The sequence below is a fragment of the Rhamphochromis longiceps genome, linkage group LG2 (genome assembly GCF_057381845.1).
Source record: "Rhamphochromis longiceps isolate RC_006_pf linkage group LG2, R_longiceps_female_GT1.1, whole genome shotgun sequence".
Taxonomy (NCBI): Eukaryota; Metazoa; Chordata; class Actinopteri; order Cichliformes; family Cichlidae; genus Rhamphochromis; species Rhamphochromis longiceps.
In genome coordinates this window covers 30,228,452-30,239,364 of record NC_140558.1, presented here as the reverse complement: position 1 = coordinate 30,239,364, position 10,913 = coordinate 30,228,452, and positions in this window count along the sequence as shown.

The following is a 10,913-nucleotide window of genomic DNA, read 5'->3' as shown; positions in this document are numbered from 1 at the left end:
TACACACTACAGCTGGCGTCACAGGAAGCTTAAGGTTTATGGGTTTGTATGCGCACATGCACTGAATTTTTCAGGGTGAGACTTGGTGTTATTAGATTTTCTTTTTTTGCACATATTAGCCAGCATTGATTTTCCATCTCTTCCAGACAACTTAAACCCTTTCCATTACTTCAGCATAAATGTTGGATTCTGAGCTAATAACAGGAAGTTCTACCAAAGTACATATTTCTAAGGAGGAACTTGCTATGTGTAAAAGTTTGTCACTTTTAATATGTGTTTGGCACATAATGCTCTCACTATTGCTGGATGAACTGGCTGCCCCCTTTGCTGTTTTCTGTAAAAGTTTCCATGCAGAGAAGAATATATATCTGGAGAGTATTTGACATTTCTTCTTCTTTAAAGACTGGTCCATGAATTACTACAACTGTGGTTCTAATGTGGCTATGCTAAAATGTGTTTTTGTAAGGACTGCTTTTCAATAATAATGTGTTAGTTGACCTAGCAATATATTATTTCATAAACCCTAACACTGATCATTTCAGTCTCTCTCTTTCCTAGCGTGTTCCCAGCACGGGGTCCGATGCATGGCTCTGTCTTCACCTTTTGGATTGTTCCCGGGTGTCCTCCGGGGCAAGATCCACACACATATCTTCAGTGATTGCGTCCATCCACCGCTTCTTCGTTCTTCGGTCATCCTCTGGGTCAGCGGCCCCCAGGTTCAAGTCAGAGGGCTGTTCTTGACTTCGCGTTTCCTGCATCTTCTTTTCAATTGGGGCAACTCCGAGTTGTTTTTGATCTTCATTCGTCACACAATCAAGGCCACCATCCACCTGAGCATCTTCATTTCGGCGTTGAGGATCTGCTCGTGTTTCTTGGTGGCCGGGGAGCATTCTGCTCCATAAAGGGGCACTGGCCATATGCCTGTCTTGTAGATCTTAGCTTTAAGGTGTTCGGGCATCCTCTCATTGCACAGGATGCCGGTGGATTTTTTATGGACATTTAAATGGACATTTACTGACAAATAAGATGACTTCCTGTATGGCGAGGTGTTTACAAGATGTGTGCGCTTCAGTTTTAGTCAGTGTATTTGATTGGTTTGTTACATAGTATAAAACATGGGTATAACTTCTGCATCAGAAAAAAGAAGCCAGTGCAGAAGTGTCTCAAAACTTCACTCTATCTGAAAGCCACCGGATGGTGTTAACCGTACTTGCAAAAAGACTTCCATCCTGTAGAAAACTATGGGAAAACAGCTTTCTTTCTTGACCTCTGTAAACACTTTCTTATAAATTTATGGACTCAGTCACTCATCTGGCCTCACACTGAATAAAATATTAAGTCTATTTTGTAAATTTTGGTCATTTTCAAAATGGAGGTTTATCCGTGCTATGAAACTACAAGTTCTTTGGCTAACATCTTGCTGATTACACGTCACTAGCCAATCATCAGTTGCCAAAAAGGCAATGGCAGAAACAATCATCTCGAGGAGACAATATTGGACTTTAGAAATCAGTGGCTGCGTCCATTTTTTAATACCGCCTATGGTCTGTTATTTAACATTAACTAGCAGGTACCTGTGTCTGTGCCTTACAACTTGCTAACCTTAGCCGATAGCATAGCACTTTGCCCTTTTGGCAAAATATTGTTGTTGAGACTTCAGAACACTGCAGTTTACAGCTGATTAATTTAAAATTAATCTATTAAATATTTTTAACTGCATGTATGTTTTAGGCATGAGGACTAGCTAGCATGCTTTCAAATGTACTCCTACTATGGCTTAATCCAATAACAACTCAGTAGACAGGCTAAAGTTGCAGGCTACTCTCACATAGTAGCCTGGCTCAGCTCCTGTTCCTGCTAAAGAGATGGTTTACTGCATGGTAAATAGCATAAACAGTTTTTTTCTCTAGTCTCTCATAATGTACTGAAGTTAGCTACTGAAATGCTCAGCAGGAAGCTGCTGTAGGTAGCTGATACTGATAACATGATCTAATTAGCTTACAGTACTCGTAGTGTTTTTGTTTTTGGAAGCTAAAAATAATATCATACCACATTTCACATCTACATAAAAAAGTAATTCAAAGTTGTACCCATTTATATGTGCTATGCTTAATGAGGGCATCATTATTTATGGGAGGGGTTTAGCAAATAGTTAATCACATTTTGACTGACCACAGTTTTGCTGAGCTGCGTGAAAGCAGAATCTCATCTCAAAATAGTCCAGAGTGTCTTTTGGCTGCCAATTCTGCAATTCAAATAGAATCAAAACTGAAAATTAACGACAGCATTTTAATGGGACTATTAAATCATTTCCTAATCGCACTGCAGTCAGCACTGCAGTGTTAAATATGTAAAATGTATCATTTCTGTCAGGACATTATCCAATAGGTAATGACACCCCTTATCAGCTTATCAGCCATCTGAAGGTGTCCTCTTGGTCAAGGAAAATGACACCTCGATTATCCCACGACAGGAGGCTGAGAATTCTCACATGATCTACGTCTAACCTACACTTGCCCCGTGCTTCCATTACCTAGAGTGCCAGAGGGCCCATGGGACAAGTGCCATCTACACAGGAAGCCAAGAAGCAAGTGAAGGCAAGGAGGGAATGAATACAGGTGCTAGGTGGACGAATGAAACATGAATATATCAAAACGACTTGAATGTCTCCTTCCTTGGCAAACACATTGCCTGGGTTGGGTAGATTTAATTCCAGCCATATGCCTCAGGGATATACTGGGTCTTCTCATTTTAAGGCTCATCTTCCCCTTTTTTTGCATGTTCAACATTTTGCGATAATAGAGAAACTGGGTCAAACTACCACTCTCATATTCCAGTCTCATGATTTTAGTGGAAGGAGAACTTCTGAGCATTTGCATTTACTATAAATAAGTCGGCATAAGTTCAAAAAACCCTAAGTTTTCCCTACCGCCTTGAGAATATGAGTGAACTCAACTTGAAGGTGGAACAATTAGTCTCCTAATTAATTTGAAAAATTTTAAACCGGCTAAGCTGAATTAAGTAGAAAGAAATAAACTCCAGATTAATCACCAGCTTTTGAATCGCACGCACAAGCATTACAGTCAGATTTGCTTTCCACTCACTTTTTTCAGTTTGAAGCGACAGTTCTTTATTAAACAATAACAACTCCTAATCCCTAAAATTTTTTTATCTCTGCCATCTTGAGCAGACATAAACAATTTAAGAGTAATTTAAGTAAGTAAAGTCGAATCTTTCTTTAAAGTGAAAAAAATAAAATCTGGAGAATTTTAAAATAGAAACAAAACCCTGTCTTTTTATATGCTGTTCGTGTCTTTGTTAAGTTTAATGAGTTGAGTGAACTCTCACTGCACTCTTCATTTAACTAATTATTTCAATTTAAAGTTTGCCAAGAAATGGTCGTTCATGTTTATAAGTTCTAAAGTGCTCTTGAAATCACTGGTTATTGTCGAGAACTATTAATCTACTTAATAGTTTTTTTTAGAAAATGTAAATTTAATTGTAAATGACTGGTGGATGAAACAGGACGCCTTGGGCTAGATATCTCTTGGTTACACTGGAAGTTCAAAAGAATTGATATCCGCCTACAGAGGCTAAGTTGGCAGGAAGTCTGCTTATGTGGTAAGGCATCAGTGATAATAATCCAATATTTTACTATGATACACCAAATCTATGCCCATCTCTCTTCCCTTGAACCCCTCCTACACAATCAGTTCAACAACCTGAAGGGTCTTACCTATATCAGATATTATGACTTTGAAATATACCTACGCTACGCTACCAGTGGGGTAAAATAGCCATCACACTGACTGACAACCACCTAAAAGCTAAACATAAATTTATATGTGACATTTATATAGCGAAGCAAAACTGCACCATTACAGAGGCCTACAAAAATGGCCTACTTTTTCAGTCCAGTATTTATCTTCTATTTATTTACACAAGACCCAAGTCACCCAGCCCCAGAAACCAGTCAGTGGTTCTGGATATAGCTGGCAGTCACTATAATGGAAATGGTTGTGGTTGTGGTTGAGGTGTGCAATGCTACTCTGAAAACCTTGTGAATGCTTTGGTAGTGAGCAGTTTGCCACGTTCCCCCAGTTGTTCAGTGATAGATGCCACAAACACTTGTAAACTATTTGCCAAGAGACAGTAAAACTGTAAGTCCAATCCAAAGCAGAAACAGAGGCCATTTGCCTCAAAAGCTGCCCTTTTGAAATGCATTGTTTGAAACAATAAGTCACAATTTTTACTTTGAAGGCAAATGTCATCCATTTACAGTTTGCATTGCCCCTTTTAACAGTAAAGTAAGTAAATGGTGAAAATTTGCAGATAAATTGGCATCTTCCAAGTTGGCAGTCAGCTACCAGCCACCCTAAAGCAACAACTCACCAACCACCCAAGGGCCACTGACCAGTCTCTGGGGTAGCAGGCCTAAACAAGACATGCTACCCCAATTCTATGACTTTCCTGTGTATGGTGAAGAAGATCAGTTTTGGAGATACAAACAAACCAAACAATACTGGAGCATGGGCATGTACTCGTTATTTTAAAATATAACACTGAGAAGGCTGATTTGCATAAAGAATACTTTTATTTAAATATATTTTCCAAATGCATGTATTTTTTGTTTAATGTTCATGACTATTTGAGTGAGATACAAATCACTGTTAAATTAACTTCCAAACAATAAAACCTACGTTAAGTCTAAGAAGATTAGCGGATTCCACTAAATTGCAGTGTAGTGTTTTTATGGTGTTATAATATTACAGCTCTCTTCTTTATAGTGGAAACTAAAACAGCTAAATCTAATTCAGCAAGTGAACCTTGGTGACTGCTGTTTTTAAGCAGAATATGGAAAGAGTTAGTCAGAGCACTTAACTGCAGCGTGGAAAAAGAAAAGGGTGGAAAAGGTGAAAGGATTACCTCTAAGAAGAACTCACTGACTCAAGGTTATCAAAACCAAAATCTCCCAATTGCAACAAAAATGGTGTGCTATTCTCAACATGGAACAAAAATAAGAGAAATATACACTTCCTAAGGGTTTAATATGAGAACAGGGATGCCCCAAAGTAATTTACCCAAAACGGCCTAGCACATGAATAATGCACAAAAGCCATACAATAGCAGAAAAAAGAAAAAAGTACTTTAATGGTTTTACCTCGCCTTATACAAACTGTCCCAAGAGAGGTGACATTACAAAAAAAAATTATATGAAAACTGCAGCTTCCAGAGCAATATAAGCTATAATAAAGTTGCTGACAGCAGTAAATATGACTCCCATCTCAGCCTGCAGTTTAACCGGTGGTGAAAGGCATTGAACTGAAGACTGTACAGACTGGAGTGACTTTGACAAGAAACTTGGTAACCGTGTTTATCGATGCACAATCATCATTTTAAAAAGCCTTTAACCAAGGCTTCCCAGGCAGAGGAAAGAGGCAAAGGGAAGATGAGTGGATGTGTGAAAGGAGGAGTAGGAGAGAGAATAATAAGGGGAGAGCAGGGGGGAGAGATTGAAAGCATGGGCCCTAGGACTGAGCCTTTCTAACTGAGTGAAGACTATAGGCGGTTATTTGGACGCCACCCAGACACCTGGAGCTGTTATCAGGTTGCGGTGAGTGGTGCTTTGAGAGGGCTGTGAATGGGAAGCTGGAACTCAGCACTAACAGGCATTTCAAGGCTCTTTTCCTCCGATGATGGTAGCGTTTTAAAGCAGGTCAAGCTAACGGGGCAGCACCCGGGACCTCTGAGCCCCAATCGACTTCAAGGAAATTTGCCTGAATGAGGGGGGACAAGTAGACTGCCTAACTTCGAGGCCAGCTCCTGGAACTGCATTACACACATCAGGGAACAGAACAGCATGTTCAGCCAGTGATACATCTGCAAACATACAGTAAATAGCTGTGCATACAAATACAGATGGTCACACTGTCTGTTTGGATTGAGAAAAATGGCAAACTTTCCATGAAATCAGAAAAATCTCCTAGAAATCTTTAGTATGGAAAGTAATGCCGTGTATAAAAACTGCAAAGTGTGTCAAAAGTATAAGTATTGTTGGTGCGGACGATAAAAACAGCAGGTAATATATGTTGGCTTAGCTTTAGTTCTGTATTTATTAAAAATGGTCGTATGGTTGGAGTGCAAAGTCATAATCTGTGAAATGTGGAGGAGTTTTAATTGTAGTAAAGGTGTACAGTAACAAAATTGATAATGCCTCGACTCCAGTGCAGCACAGCAGTAAATTCTTTTACTTTTCACTGCTTATAATTGGTCTTGACCTTTTCTTGACCACTGGAGACAGACAACATCCTTTTCCTATAAGAAAAATAATGGTGGTGATTGTGTGGAAATATGAATAAGTCTTCGCCCCAACAATGATTCTAGCTTAAAAAGGATCAGCCACAATGAAAGCCTGACAGTCATTCGTCTTTAGGTGGTGTTCTGGCTGAGTGGAGTTGGAAGGAAAGGCAGAAAGAAAGAAAGGAGGATGAGTTTTCTTTTTTTTTTCTCCTCCCGCTGAACAGTCTTTGGTTGTGTCAGTCAGTGCTGAAGCAGCCTTTTAGTTTCTTAGCTGATTCCTCTACTATTCCTTCTGAAATGCTAATATGGCAACTTAGTGTGCCATCGTCAGCCTTTCCCAGCCTCACATCTTTATATCTCAGGGACGAGATTGCGCTCGCTCGCCCATTTTTCGTCCCTATGTCTCCTCTTCTAAAAGTGCACACACAAAAGCAGAGTTTAAATTCCGACTTATTTAGAATATCTACAAACGTAGGAGAAGGTCAGCGATTGTGTAAAATTTTGCATCTTCCATGACAAAAAAAACAAACAAAAACATCCAGCTGCATGCTATTGAACACTACACCTTGTCACAATTCGCCAACGCAGTGACCTTTCTTTGTGCTGAACTGAAAAGAGCCAATTTCTGGAACCTTTATCTGCTTTGCGTGTGGATGAAAGCTATAATTTCAGCCGTTTCTCCAAACATCTTTTGACAGTTCTTTCAGTGTACCTGAATCCCCAGGGTGCCCGCTAGAATATGAGAGAGACACGAGTGCTTTCACAGTCTCAGCACAAGGTGTCAAATTCTTCCGGATGCATGCCAGCTTTTACGTCCTCCTGACAGACACGTTTACTTATTCATCCAAGAAATATAAATGCGATGGCAATTAAAATGCCTCTGTGTATCAGTCAAAACCAGCGCAGTAAGGAGTTTGAATTTGAGTATAACAAAAGAATCTGACGGCATCTCGCCTGTATGTAAAACCTTGCGTCTGACTTGCTTAGGAGTTCTCGGAAATTATACTTCACATTATGACTGCAGAGCGCCACGTCCTCCTTCTATTGGACCTGCTCTTTGGTTGGCTGAGTCCTTGCCTGGTATCTATTCTAATAAGCGGCCGAGTTAATCGAGAGCATAGACCAACACAGCTTCCCCCTGGGAGCATCCAGGCAGTGCTGCTGACTGTGGCGCTGACAGCCAGAGAGCATTAAGCACAGGGGTACCGCTGCCCAGTGCAGGTGCTCAGTGAACCATGACGGTGTCATTTCTTTTAATAGGGCAGCTTTTTCTTTTCCTCGTTTTCTTCCTCTCCTCTTGTTTCCCACCCTCTTTCTTTTTTTCTCCCCCATCTTATATTTTCTTTCTCTTCCTTTGTTCTGCCAATCATTAACTCTTACCAGCCTCCTCCTTCCCAGTTCTCACTTCTTTTGCTTTCTTTCTTTCTTTCTTTAATCCCAGCTCTCATCTGCCTGTTTAAAATGCAAGACGTAGGGATGCAGTTGTTGCCGAGAACCCCAACGGCGTGTGGGGAACTCTAATTGGTTTGCTTAACCTTCAGAGCACAATGAGCAGGCTGTAATGAAGGCTCATGATTCATGGCCAGGTAATAAAGCTGAAGAGGGCCGTTTACCCAGCCGTGCGCGCACACACACACGAGTACTGCAAGACGCTCTGAGTAACGCACAGCTGCATATGGGATTTAACACAACATCGGGAGTATGTTGTCAGACAGGCGTATGGTCCCTAATAAAGCCCTAAGCTATGCTACTCAGAGACTATTGAAAAGCATTCCTTGTTGGCAAGTGATTTTCATCAAAAACATGCAACCAACATGGCAACCAGGTGCGGGTAATTTAAATGTTGGATGCCAGGAGGGAAAATGATCAGAGCGTGTGACAGTTGACAACATAATGTATAAAAATTTCAGTTGAGCCTTTTTTCGCTTGTGACAAAGAAAGCTACAAAGGTTGTGCACAGGTTTGCGGCAAGCACGCTCTCTCCAAAAGTCCCGTGCATTTCACTTTTTTCAGCCTAAAGCCAAGCCAACCTATCAGCCATGAGTTTCAACAAAGGCCTTTTAAAGTGGACCCTTTGCACCCTGGTAAGACACTTATATGAGAACTAAGGGGAAACTTGTTAGCACCACAAGGCAAGGCTTCCCAGAAAGCTGAATTAGCTTGTGTGTGCATGTGTCTTAGTGTGCTCCTCTCTGCATGTTTGTGTTGTGCATGTTTGATGAAGTTTTTTAATGAACTGGCAGACTCTAGGTGGATATTGCTGTGTCAGGGTATAGTCTCCCTTTTAAGGGCTTCTGAATAAGTTATGATATTTGGAGAGATAATGAAATGGAGGGAAGGAGACAGAGGGCGTGAAGGAGCTGAGATCATCAGCACAAAAGTCGTAATGCAAAGTGACAGCTCGAGGTTTCCAAGGTCAAACTCATTTATGCAGACCAAAAACTTTCACCCTTTTACAGTTTTTGCTACGTTTGAGCAAATAAATATACTGGAGGTAAAAATTCAAGCACATTGTCAAGACTTTATTTTTATCTGGAAATATTTACTTCAAGGTGTAGAAAGCAATAGTTCCTTTGCCTTTTCCATCTAGTATTTACACGGGACTTGACCTTAACAAAATAAAACTTGGCCAAATACCTCCCCCTATAAAGTTGGACTTCTGCTCAGTCACAGTGAGAAATGTGCGGATTGCAGCAGCTAGATGACATCATTTTTCAGCATAGTGCACCAGCCAAAGCCACTTGTATGAGCTAATGAAACTGCAACACACCAGTGTGACTGCTGGTTCTTCTACCTGCGTGTCAGGGCAACATTTCAAGCTGGCTTCCACTTCAGCCTGAGTTGACATGTTAGAAATCAGAGGAACCCTGATGCTCTGAAGCACAGATGCACTCTGTCATGTAGGTGCATTGAATTATGGTCATTGCAGTTCACTAACAGGCTCTGGGGGCTTGGTGGCATTAAATCTTGATAGTTTGAAAACTACATCATTTAGGCTTATGTTTCGTGACAACTGCAATAAATCAGGAAAAGGGTTACTGGTAATACATCCTCAGGCTAATGTCTTCTGGAAACGCTAACAATCTTTGCTGGTTTAGACAACATATTACCAATATAGTGTAGAAGTGGCCTGGCTTTAAAAACACATAATAATGAGGAATGCACTTAAACTCAGAACGAATCCAGTCTGTCTCAGAGAGAAAAATAGAAACAAGCCAAATTAGCCTTTGCAGTTCCCAGGGAAGAATCATGCATTGCAATTTCTCGGAAGTGGGCAAGTTAACCAGAGACACGTGTGTCCCATTGTACTACTGTGTACAGTGCATGTTGTTATGTCTCTGTTAGCAATGTTTGATACTGTTGTGATTCTTCAAAGGAAATGGGTCATTGACGAGAAGCTGCAGAAATACAGCTGGAAAAAAAGAAAGAAAAACTCAGGCAGTACGCTGACATTTCGAAAAAGGATTACCAAGTGCAGCGGATATGGGTGTAAAGTTAATGTTACATTCAGTCCGCTGACTTTCATGTTAAAAATCAGAAGGAATCACTGAGTTCAGGGATTCATGTTAACATGCCACCTTCAGATGTTTGCTGAAGAAATGTCACCATGTTAATCTTGTCCAGTGATTTAGCCTTCCCTATCAAGCTTAACCTGCGATGAATATCAAACAAGTACATTCATGCAGTTTTTTTTACATTATGTCTTGCTGTGGACAGTACATGCAGCTAGTTGAAAAGGACTGATAAAAGAGCAGAGTATACTTTAGAAAGACTGCTGCTGCTCATAGATTTGCAAACATAAAAACCTCAATGTTACAACTGTATCTGCCCTACCTGCAGCAAAAAGCATGCCCCACAAAGCTGATTTTGCTACATGCTTCTAAGGACTGTCTGACACTCAACAGTGCTACAAGTTACCCAAGTAGAACTTGAACAGAAATTCAAGCAACTGGACTGCAGAGGTATTGTAGTCATCACTAGGTAGTTCTAATATTTGAACGTGCCTCAGTTAGAGGTGTCTGTCATTAGTGAAGGTAACCTCAACTTACCTCAATTTACCCAAATATGCTGATAAAGGTTAACTCGTATTTCATTGTTGTACTGGTTGCTTAGATTTCCTGAGCTTTAATCTCATGCTGTCATGCTCATACCAAGCACCTTACTTCTTCACACTATTAACTGTAAGTCATCCATCCACTAGCTGGACACACATATTTCTTCTCGAATACTGGAATAATGAGTTTCTTAGCAATACACTGGTCAGTCCTCAAAGTTGTTACAAATTTAAGTATCTTCAGAGTTTATCAAACAACAGTTATACTACTGACTTTGCTGTTTCCCAGTCCATCTCTGCGAGATGTTTGGAACAAAATCCAGTACAGGTATTCAGGATTCCAAGATCTAATGACTTGTCTTTAATTGCAACCAGGCTGAGACATTTGGTGCTTAGCTGAGGAGCCAATAGTCCAAAGCTACTATCTGCAGGATTATGACTGAACACCTGTAAGTCTGAATCCTGCCTAGACGCAGCGATATCGTAGCATCGTAGTTCTGTTTGTCCCGGACAGCATGAAGGAGGCCATTCATGTCTGTGTTGTGGGACAGCTGAACGA